This window comes from Chiloscyllium plagiosum, unplaced genomic scaffold (assembly GCF_037043375.1).
Source record: "Chiloscyllium plagiosum isolate Xiang-an unplaced genomic scaffold, Cpla_swu_hap1 HiC_scaffold_12, whole genome shotgun sequence".
NCBI lineage: Eukaryota > Metazoa > Chordata > Chondrichthyes > Orectolobiformes > Hemiscylliidae > Chiloscyllium > Chiloscyllium plagiosum.
In genome coordinates this window covers 23,399,485-23,411,800 of record NW_028270150.1, presented here as the reverse complement: position 1 = coordinate 23,411,800, position 12,316 = coordinate 23,399,485, and the positions used below count along the sequence as shown (strand labels likewise).

Below are 12,316 nucleotides of genomic sequence, written 5' to 3'. Positions count from 1 at the left end.
AAACTTCTATAATTGAATAAAATTGCCTCTTTTTCTCCTAAACTCAAATAAGCACAGGATGAACCAACACAAGTCTCTTCATAAGACAGTCTCTCCATACCTGGCAGCAGCTACAGAACCTTCACTCAATAAGGCCAGTCTATTTTTCATTAGATTAGGGGACCAGGACTGTTTACACTAATCCACTCTCGACTGTCTGTCTCATTCTTGGACACGTGCGTCTCCATCAAGGACGGACACCTCAGCACCACACTCTACCGCAAACCCACAGACAACCTCACAATGCTACACTTCTCCAGCTTCCACCCAAAACGTATTAAAACAGCCATTCCCTATGGACAAGCCCTACGCATACACCGGATCTGCTCAGATGAGGAGGAATGTGACGGACACCTGGAAGTACTCAAGGATGCCCTCACAAGAACGGGGTACAATGTTCAATTCATCGACCACCAGTTCCGACATGCCACAGCAAGGAACCGTAATGACCTCCTCAGGAGACAGACACGGGCTGCAATTGACAGGGTACCCTTCGTTGTTCAGTACTTCCCAGGGGCTGAAAAATTATGCCATGTTCTTCGTGACCTGCAACACATTATCAATGGAGATGAGCACCTCACCAAGACCTTCCCCACAGCTCCACTACTTGCCTTTAAACAACCGCCAAACCTCAAACAGATCATTGTTCGTAGCAAATTGCCCGGCTCTCAGGACAACTCCATACAACCCTGTCACGGTAGACGCTGCAAAATGTGTAAGATTGTGGACATAGATACCACTATTATGCGTGGGAACACCTCCCACCGTGTACATGGCAGGTACTCATGCGACTCAGCCAACATTGTCTATCTTATACGTTGCAGGCAGGGATGCCCAGAGGCATGGTACCGGGGAAACTGAGCTATGACAACGGATGAATGGACACCGCACAACAATCAATAGACAGGAGGGTTCCCTCCCAGTTGGGGAACACTTCAGTGGTCCAGGACATTCAGCCTTGGACCTTCGGGTGACCATCCTCCAACGTGGACTTTGGGACAGGCAGCAGAGAAAAGTGGCTGAGCAGAGGCTGATAGCTAAGTTCGGTACCCATAGGGAGGGCCTCAACCGGGACCTTGGGTTCATGTCACATTACAGGTGATCACCATTGCACTACACACACACACACTCTCACATGCACACGGACACAGATACACACAGACGCGCACACAGACACCCACACACACCCTTATAGACACACAGACTCCCACACATGCACCCCCTCACAGACTTAAGACACTCTGCACTCACTACACACACACACACTTTCTCACACTCACAACCCCCACTCCAGACAGACACACACACAGACAGACAAAGACCCACATGCACACATATATATTGTGTGTGGTAAATTTTTTTGGTACAAAGTTACATTGCACTTTGCTCAAAAACCACATAGATTCATGTCGAACTCTGAGCTCAAAAACTGCATGAATTTATGTAAAACTCTGTTATCTCACTTTTTAGATTAGAATCAATCTAAACATCAGGTCATAGACAGAGAACACAGGGGGCTAACACCTTCAACCTATTGTCTAGCTATCACCATTGTTAACAGCTAACCCGAGAATGCAACTTTAAAAAAAAGGGTTTTGTGATTTACACATGAAAGAAGTGAAACTATCACTGTATTCTAACAGATGAAAGGCTTAACAGACAATCAATTCTTCAATGTATAATTTCAGTTACATCACACTGCAAATTTTTGCGATAAATTCTGTGTTACGATCGAGCCCTCCACAATCACCTGATGAAGGAGCGTCGCTCCGAAAGCTAGTGCTTCCAATTAAACCTGTTGGACTATAACCTGGTGTTGTGTGATTTTTAACTTTGTACACCCCAGTCCAACATCGGCATCTCCGAATCTGCCTAATATGTGCATGAACCTGCACTGCATTGTTCCAGCCGTAGGTGCTCAGTGTCCATGACAAAGGGAGAAAGGAAGAGGGGGTCCACTTACCGTTTCTTTACCTCGCCAGAGTCTATTTCTTCCTTGTACAAAATGAAGACGAAAAAGATCCAAGGTCAGTTGAGAAACACGTGGATTTGTTTATTCGACACGTGTGTCTCTGCAGCCGAATGATTACAAAACTGCTGGCCGTCTCAATTCTCAGGCAGCTCACACAAGACCGACATGGCTCAAATCTCACCAACATCAAAGGTTACCGCGGAGAAAGCCTTCCTGACCAGCTACTTTGAAAGAAAGCAAATCTGATGTTTGTGATCCCCTATATGGGTGGCAGTAAACCGAATGGGCATGATCCGGATTTCAGTACACTTCACAGAAGCGCATTCAGAGATCTCATCCTCACAACATGTAAATGCTGGAAAACCTCAGCTGATCAGGTAGGCTTTGTTCAGAAATAAAAAGCACACACCATTTTATAGTCCAAAGGGTTTATTTGCAAGTACTAGCCCCGAAAGCGAGTGCTTCCAAATAAACCTGTTGGATTACAACCTAGTATTGTGTGATTTTTACCTTTTTCCACCCGAGTCCAACACCGACACCTCCACATCAGAGAAACAAGAGTTAACGTTTCGTTTCAGGTCAGTTGGACTTTTTCGGAATCTGACGAATAATTACCGACCTGAAGCATGAACATAGTTTTCCCAATGCTACCTGACTGGCTAAGGACTTCCCAGCACTTTTAGTTTTGTTTTATTTCACCCTCTTAGACATTTGCCGAATTCTACTCTGGAACAATGTATATTATCATGGCAGCATTGATGAGCCCAGGGCTGAATTTGCGGTGGTTTAATGATTAGCCACATTTCTCTCCAGCCTAGCTTCAGCAGTCGTTAACTCTTACTAATTAAAGAGTTTGAGTGCGTTCAAAACCTAAATATGAAGCTTGCTATTTAGAAAACACTTCTTTGATTGACTACAGAGCATTGACGCTGTCCCAACAATGTTTAAAAACCTTACCTTTCCATAAGCAATAATCGCGCCTTGGTTAAACCTTAGAATCGTGCCTCACTACCGACGCACCTTGCTACAGTGTTAAAACTTAAACCTGTTGGACTATAACCTGGTGTTGTGTGATTTTTAACTCTGTACACCCCAGTCCAACACCGGCATCTCCAAATCGTGTTAAAAATATTCTTCTGAGTAGTCATTCCTGCTTTTGAAAGGGGAGTTAGGGATTATCCTCAAATCTTCGAGGAGAAAGTGAGGACTGCAGATGCTGGAGATCAGAGCTGAAAATGTGTAGCTGGAAAAGCGCAGCAAGTCAGGCAGCATCCAAGGAACAGGAGAATCGACGTTTCGGGCATAATCCCACAGAGTTCGAGGGTGCACCTGATCAGGTCCTGGAGATATATCCACTTTTATGCATTTCAAGACATCCAGCACTTTCTCCTCTGTAATATGGACATTCTTGAAGATGTCACCATCTAATTCCTACATTTCTTACCCTCCATGTCTCTTCCACAGTAAACACCAATGCAAAATACTCATTTGATATTTCCCCCATCTCCTGCGGCTCCACACAAAGACTGCCTTCCTGATGAAGGGCTTTTGCCTGAAATGTCGATTTTCCTGCTCCTTGGATACTGCCTGACCTGCTGTGCTCTTCCAGCACCACTCTAATCTCCAGCATCTGCAGTACCCACTTCTGCCCAGTTTATAGTGAACCAATTCAACTCTGGAGAAGACACTCGGGGGAAAAGCACATGGCAGATAATTTTACTGGCACTGAATGAATGGCCTCCACTGATGGAGCTGCAAATCTTCCTTACATTTCTTAGAGTCATAGAGCTGTATAGCAAGGAAACAGACCTTTCGGTCCAATTTGTCCATGCCGACCAATATCCCACTCCAATCTAGTCCCACCTGCCACTTCCCGGCCCATGTCCCTCCAAACCCTTCCTATTCATATGTCCATCCAAATGCCTTTTAAAAGTTGCAATTGAACCAGCCTCCAAGACTTCCTCTGGCAGCACATACCATACACGCACCACCCTATGTGTGAAAAAGTTACCTCTTAGGTCTCTTTTATATCTTTCCCCTCTCACCCTAACCTATGCCCTCTAGTCCTGGACTCCTCCATCCCGAGGAAAAAAGACTTTACCTATTTATCCTATCCATGCTCCTCATGATTTTATAAACCTCTATAAGGTCACGCCTCAGCTCCAGGGAAAACAGCCCCAGCCTCTCCCTATAGCTCAGATCCTCCAACCTTGGCAACATCCTTGTAAATCTTTTCTGACCCTTTCAAGTTTCACAACATCCTTCAGATAGGGAGGAGACCAGAACTACACACAATATTCCAAATGTGGCCTAACCAATATCCTGTACAGCCGCAACATGATCTCCCAACTCCTGTATTCAATACTCTGACCAATAAAGGAAAGCATACCAAAAGCCTTCTTCACTATCTTATCTACCTGTGACTCTACTTGCAAGGAGCTATGAACCTGCACTCCAAGGTCTCTTTGTTCAGCAACACTCCCTAGGACCTTACCATTAAGTGTATAAGTCCTGCTAAGCTTTGTTTTCCCAAAATGCAGCACCTCACATTTATCTAAATTAAACTCCATCTGCCACTCCTCAGCTCATTGGCCCATCTAGTCAAGATCCCGTTGTATTCTGAGGTGACCTTCTTCACTGTCCATTACACCTCCAATTTTGGTGTCATCTGCAAGTTACTAACTGTACCTCTTGTGCTCACATTCAAATCATTTATATAAATTATGAAAAGTATTGGACCCAGCACCAACCCTTGTGGCACTCCACTGGTCACAGGCCTCCAGTCTGAAAAGCAACCCTCCTCCACCACCATCTGTCTTCTACCTTTGAGCTAGTTCTGTATCTAAATGGCTAGTTCTCCCTGTATTCCATGAGATCAAACCTTGCTAACCAGGCTCCCATGTTGAGCATCTTACTGAAGTCCATGTAGATCACATCCACCACTCTGTCCTCCTCAATCCTCTTTGTTACTTCTTCAAAACTCTCAATCAAGTTTGTAAGAAATGATTTCCCGTGCACAAAGCCATGTTGACTATTCATAATCAGCCCTTGCCTTTCCAAGTACACGTACATCCTGTCCCTCAGGATTCCCTCCAAAAACTTGCCCACCACTGATGTCTGGCTCACTGGTCTATAGTCTGGCTTGTCCTTACCACCTTTCTTATGTAGTGGCACTGTGTTAGCCAACCTCCAGTCTTCCACCAACTCACCTGTGATTATCAATGATACAAAAACTCAGCAAGGGGCCCAGCAATCACGTCCCTATCTTCCCACAGAGTTCTCGGGTACACCTGATTATGTCCTGGGGATTTATCCACTTTTATGCGTTTCAAGACATCCAACACTTCTTCCTTTGTAATTTGGATATTTTTCAAGATTTCACCATCCATTTCCCTACATTCTATATCTTCCATGTATTTTTCCATAGTAAATACTGATGCAAAACACTCATTTTGTATCTCACCCATCTCGTGTGCTGATCTTTGAGGGGAAGAAAGTGAGGACTGCAGATGCTGGAGATCACAGCTTAAAAATGTGTTGCTGGAAAAGCGCAGCAGGTCAGGCAGCATCAAAGGAGCAGGAGAATCGATGTTTTGGGCATAAGCCCTTCTTCAGGAAATTAAAAGTTTTCCTGAAGAAGGGCTTATGCCCAAAACGTCAATTCTCCTGCCCTTTGATGCTGCCTGACCTGCTGATCTTTGAGGGGCCCTATTCTCTCCCTAGTTACCCTTTTGTCCTCAATGTATTTGCAAAAACCGTTTGGATTCTCCTTAATTCTGTTTGCCAAAGCTATCTCATGTCCCTGTTTTGCCCTCCTGATTTCCCTCTTAGGTATACTCCTACTGTTTTTATACTCTTCTAAGGATTCACTCGATCTATCTTGTCTATACCGGACATATGCTTCCTTCTTTTTCTGAATCAAACTCTCAATTGCTTTAGTCATCCGGCTTTCCCTATACCTACCAGCCTTTCCTTTCACCCTAACAGGAATATACTTTCTCTGGACTCTTGTTATCTCATTTCTGAAGGCTTCCCATTTTTCAGCCATCCCTTTACCTGCGAACATCTCCACCCAATCAGCTTTTGAAAGTTCTTGCCTTATACCATCAAAATTAGTCTTCCTCCAATTTAGAACTTCAACTTTTAGATCTGGTCTATCCTTTTCCATCACTATTTTAAAACTAATAGAATTATAGTCACTGGCCCCAAAGTGCTCCCCCACTGCACCTCAGTCACCTGCCCTGCCTTATTTCCCAAGAGTAGGTCAAGTTTTGCATCTTCTCTAGTAAGTACATCCACATACTGAATCAGAAAATTTTCCTGCACACCTTTAACAAATTCCTCTCCATCTAATCCTTTAATACTATGGCAGTCCTAGTCTATTTAGCAAGTTAAAATCCCCTACCATAACCACCCTATTATTCTTACAGATAACCGAAATCTCCTTACAAATTTATTTCTCAATTTCCCATTGAATATTGGGGGTCGATAATACAATCCCAATAAGGTGATCATCCATTTCTTGTTTCTCAGTTCCACCCAAATAACTTCCCTGGATGCATTTCTGGGAATATCCTCCCTCAGCACAGCTGTAATACTATCCCTTATCAAAACGCCACTCCCCCTCCCGTCTTGCCTCCCTTTCTGTCCTTTCTGTAGCATTTGTATCCTGGAACATTAAGCTGTCAGTCCAGCCCATCCGTGGGCCACGTTTCTGTAATTGCTATGATATCACAGTCCCAAGTTCCTAACCATGCCCTGAGCTCATCTGCCTTCCCTATTAGGTCTTCTGCATTGAAATAAATACAGTTTAATTTATCATCCTACCTTGTTCCCTGCTTTGTCTCTGCCTGCCCTGATATTTCTGTTCTCAGCTGTATCAGTCTCAGATTGATCTCTTTCCTCACTATCTTGTTGGGTTCCACCTCCCCTTCCCCCCCACCTTACGAGTTTAAATCCTCCCGAGCAGCTCTAGCAAATCTCCCTGCCAGTGTATTAGTCCCCTTCCAATTCAGGTGAAATCCGTCCTACTTGTACAGGTCACTTCTACCCCAGAGGAGATTCCAATGATCCAAAAATATGAATCCTTCTCCCTTGCACCAGCTCCTCAGCATTGCATTCATCTGCTCTATCCTCCTATTCCTACTCTCACTAGCAAGTAGCACTGCGAGTAATCCAGATATTACTAATCGCAAGGACCTCTTTTTTAAATTCCTGCCTAACTCTCTATATTCTTCCTTCAGAATCTCCTCCTTTTCCCTTCCAATGTCATTGGTTCCAATGTATACAATGACCTCATCTGGTCGCTCTCCCCCTTCAGAATGTTTTGCACCCTCTCGGAGATATCCTTGATCCTGGCACCTGGGAGGCAACACACCATTCTGAATTTTCACTGCTGGCCACAGAAATGTCTGTCTCTGCCTCGGACTAGAGAGTCTCTTGACACAATTGATCTCTTGAAACCCAATGTACCTCTCATTGCATTAGAGCCAATCTTGATACCAGAAACTTGGCTTTCCGTGCTACATTCCCCTGAGAATCCATCACCCCCTACATTTTCCAAAACAGCATACTTGTTTGAAATTGGGATAGCCTTAGAAGACTCCTGCACTACATGCCTACCTCTCTTACCTTTCCTGGAGTTAATTCATCTATGTGACTGTGTGCAAGTTTTCTTCCTTCCTATAACTGCTATCCATCACACCCGCTTGCACTTGTAAATTCCTCATTGGCTCTAACTGTCTTTCCACCCAATCCACCTAATCCGGTAGGATTCACTACCAACAGCATTTATTGCTGATATAATCCTCAGTAACACGTAAACTCTCCCTAAACTCCCACATCCGACAAGAAGAGCATATCACTCTACTGAAGGCCATTTTTGGTTCTTTCAGTATGCAGACCCAGAAAATAGCATTGTCTTATTCCTCTACAAAACACTGCTCCAAGCTAACTTAATACTTATGGCTTATATTTTTAAGTTTCATCAAGAGACATATTTCAATAAAACATATAATCAACAAAGAACCCACTCTACTCACTACTGCAGACTTACTGTAAGGCCACACTAAAAACTATTCACTTATCTTTTTCTGTGCTGTGACCTCTCTCAAACAGGTTCCTCCAAGATTAGTTGTGAATTCCAGTTTGTTACTTTTTCCACATGCACTCCAATGACCAGCGATACATGAATTCAAACAGCAAAGGCAGTAACTGCATGGGTTCGCTGCTGTTTCAGGGAGCAGTGTGGGTTCTGTCTCTGTCCTGCACTGACCTCACCATGTTCTGCCTTTGTCTGTTCCTCTCCCTTTTAAAAGTGCCATTGTTTTGACTTGTTTTTCTTCAAAGTTCCAAAACAATGCAACAGCATGTAAAGCAGTAATTGCTGCTCCCGAAATTTGAGGAAATCACCTCCAACACCTAAATTACCTCAAAAAAGGAGCAGTCTGTTACAGACAGAAATTTTTCCTATCCTCCATCTTGGATTACAGAGAGTTGTTGACAGGGAAGGTCGAGGCAGTAGTCCAAGCTGGTTTAAGAAGAAAGTTTATGACAGCAATCAAAACCGGGTCTCATTGGTAACGTGCACAGCCTAGAACAGACTTCGAATCATAGGGTCCCTGCAGAGTGGCCACAGGCTCTTCAGCCCATCGAGTCTGCACTGACCTCTGGAAAGCAGCCTACTCAACGCCTGTAACCCTGCATTACCCACAGCTAACCAACCAAGCCTGCACATCCCTGGACACTGTGGGCAATCTAGCAGGCCCAATCCACCTAACCTGTACATCTTTGGGCCGTGGGAGGGAACTGGAGCACCTAGAGGAAATCAATGCAAGGAAGAATGTGCAAACTCTACACAGCTAGGTTCCTGCTGCTGTGAGACAGCATTGCTAACCATTGAGTCACCGCACTGTCTTTAAACTTGCATTCCCCAACCAAAATTGTACTCAGGCTACCTCGGTGAAAGTGCCAAATCCTGACCACAAGACCACCAGGTAAGGCAATTTGATGTTGCCAAGCCCTTTTGAGTTGACCGTCTGGAGTACACTATCTGGTAGTGGCACGGTTCAAACCCACAACTCAATACAGACTGGAGCTTAAACCCAGCACTTCAGGCCACTCAGCCACATTTACACATGCCCATAGCAATATGAAACAAAGAACTGTGAATGCTGGAGATCTGAAACAAAAGCAGAAATTGCTGACAAAGCTCAGCAGGTCTGGCAGCATCTGATGAAGAGTCACTCAACTCGATATGTTAACTCTGTTTTCTCCAGAGTGGTGCTGCCAGACCTGTTGCGTTTCGCCAGCAATTTCTCTTTTCATTTCATAATGGCTACAGTGACTGCCTGGCACTATCAAGAAGATAACTTAAGCAGTGACACACTGTTGTCCCTGATATAACTTCAGGAGGGATATCCTTCGAATGGCATTTCAATTTCAACAGCTCATTATCATTCAGCCACCATCACTGCCATCAGTGGAGGATGGTACACCCCTAGGTCTATTGGGAGAAAGACCTGCCACTTTAGCCGTGCTACCATTACAGCCAGTGGCTTCTGGTTCTGTAGATTAAAACATGGGAGTGCCTACCTAAAAAAGCATTCCTGAAGGTGAGGTAAGCTTTTGTCCAGCCCAGAAACTTGCCATAGTCATGCAGGGGGGTATTAGTGCTGGGAACAGCTCCATTGCAGACCAGGATGTGATCATAAAGAAAAGGATCTCCTTTACCTAGGAAATCAATTCAAAGGTTGTTTGGGTCTACCTTACACCTCCCAGGGCAATGGTGACCCTTCCCAACCCTGGCAAAATTTCCAGCTAGGAAATGCCCCTTAATTGGGCACTTAGTCTGCATGTCTGCTGTGTCTACTGTGCCAGAGACAAGAAAAAACTGCAGTTGCTGGAATCCAAAATAGACAGGCACGAGGTTGGAAGAACACAGCAAGTCAGGCAGCAGCAAGAGGTGGAGAAGTTGAAGTTTTGGGTGTAATCTGCTGCGGGACTGTTGTGCCAGCAGGAAAACACTGGGATCCTCTTCTGATGTCTCCCGCTGCTATTTTATCAACCTCCCACCCCCCCAGCCTTTTTACATAAGGGTGACAAATTCTGCCCACTTTGAGTATTTCCTTCCATGTTTCTAATCTACTTCAGTACCTGATAGCAGCAATCAATCACTCCACTGTAATACTGTGGGAGAGCTACACTTTCGAATATATAGAACATAAATATGGACATTACAAATCAGAAGCAGGTGCAGGCCATTCAGCCCTGGACCCTGTCTCGCCATTCAACACAGTCATGGCTGACGTGACTGTCCCCTGAAATTCACATTCCCACCCATCTGATAACCTTTCACCACCTTGCTTTTAACAAGAATTTCTCCAACACTGCCTTAAAAACACTCAAGGATTCTGCTTCCATCATTGTTACAAGAAGTGAGTTCCAAACCCTCTGAGATAAATATTTTTGCCTAAACCCTGTTTTAAATGTCCAAGTCTTAATTTTTAAACAGTGGTCCCCAGTTCTAAATTCTCCCATAAGAGAAAATGTCCTTTTTAAGTCTACCCTGTCAATACCCTTCAGGATTTTGTGTTTCAATCAAATTGCCCCCAACTCTTCTAAACTCCAGTGGATGCAAACCAAACCTGTCGAACCCTGCCTCTAAAGACAACCCACCCATTCCAGGTGTTAGTCTGGTAAACCATCTCTGAATTGTTTCTAACACATCAGTCCTGAAATAAAGTGACCAATAATCTGTACTGTGCTCCAGAACAGTTCCCCCCAGTGCATTGTATAATTGAAAAATAACCTTCCTAGTGTTGTATTTGTTTCCCTTCAGGACAACCAATTAAGTTTAATTAATTTTCCAAAAAGAAGTTTCAAATTTTCATCCCAGTAACAGGAAAGTGCAGGCAACAGCAGTATTTTAACCAGCTGCCTTTAACTGGCCCTGACCACCAACACCTGCCCTGTCACCTGGTTGAGAGTAAGTTACAAATTGGTGGCAATGATGTCTGGATGTATCTACTGGTATGGCAACTGTACCATTCAAGCTCAGAGACAGTTACAGAGAGTAATGAACTCAGCCCGAACAATCACAAAAACCAACCTCCCATCTATAGAATCTATCTACCAGGCCCACTGAAAAGGAAGGGCTGCCAGCATTCTTAAAGATCCATCCCACCCTGGCAGTGTTTTTCTACAACCTCTATCATCGGGGAGAAGGTACAGAAGCCTGAACACACGCACTAGCTGGTGTTGAAACAGTTTCTACCCTACTGTTGTTAGAATACTGAATGGACTCACAAACTCTTAACATTTGCCTGTACCTGTGTTTTTGTTTTTGCCGCTGTTTATCTATTATTTACTGTCTATGCTACTTAACTCTGTGATCTGCCCGTACTGCTCGCAAGACAAAGCTTTTCACTGTGCCTCGGTACACGTGACAATAAATTCAATTCAATTCAATTCAATTCAATTCAGTTCAATGACTGAATAAGCTCTTTCAATTCTAAGAGATTGCTTTGCTAATGGAAGATCCAAAGTAATAGATATTTTAATTGCTGAGCTCAACATTCTGTGGCTTAGTTTACACAGGTATTGTATTCACTGGAAAAAATCTAATGCACACCAATGCTGCCTGAAGGAACATTGACACCATAATAGCCATTCAGCTGGGCATAGCATAACATGAGTTTTGCTTAAAATTTGTGAGAGATTGAAAATGAATGTTAGCTATGAAGTGAGGTGAGAGGATTGTTGACTTGATGACAATATCTTCTCATAGCATCAGGAGAGACTTCTGAACAATTGTTCTGTAGCACGTGCCACCATTCTATTAGCCATCTCAAAACAATAATCCATCTTTTTCATTTATTTCATTTTTTCACTTTATCAACATGTTTCATTGAGGATGCAAACGTGGAGAGAACATTAGCATACTTTTAATCACTCGGTAGCAATGTCCCAGCACGTTGACCAGAACACATGCAGGAAACCAGGACAGTCTTTGTTGAAGGGTATTTTTAATATCTTCCCCATCTTCTCCTTGTGTCTCTTGTAGTGTGATTTCACATTGGGTACAGTTCTTTCAATATCTATTCTTCCTTTGTTGGGTTACACATTGGGGCGCCAACAAGCTATTTGGCAACTGGGCGCCATTGCAGGGGAAGTAATAGCTTAGCTATACTATTGCTGGACTATTAATCCAGAGACCAGTTAATAGGAAGGGTGTGGAAGCTTTGGAAAGGGTTCAGAGGAGATTTACTAGGATGCTGCCTGATATGAAGGGAAGGTTTTACTAGG

At 43.8% G+C, this 12,316-nt stretch overlaps 1 protein-coding gene across 2 annotated transcripts in view; it reads right to left on the bottom strand.

Annotated features, from left to right (window-relative positions):
- The window catches only part of LOC122555389 (beta-1,3-galactosyltransferase 5-like), a 47,965-nt gene that overhangs the window by 31,909 nt on the left and 3,740 nt on the right, over positions 1 to 12,316 (bottom strand). The window contains exon 1 of one of the 2 annotated variants that reach the window (XM_087992383.1): positions 2,969 to 3,025. The exons of the other annotated variant lie outside the window; for it this stretch is intronic. The gene's annotated coding sequence lies outside the window, so the exon portion shown is untranslated. Of the gene's footprint in view, positions 1 to 2,968; positions 3,026 to 12,316 lie in introns of those variants that run through there. 2 annotated transcript variants of the gene reach the window in all.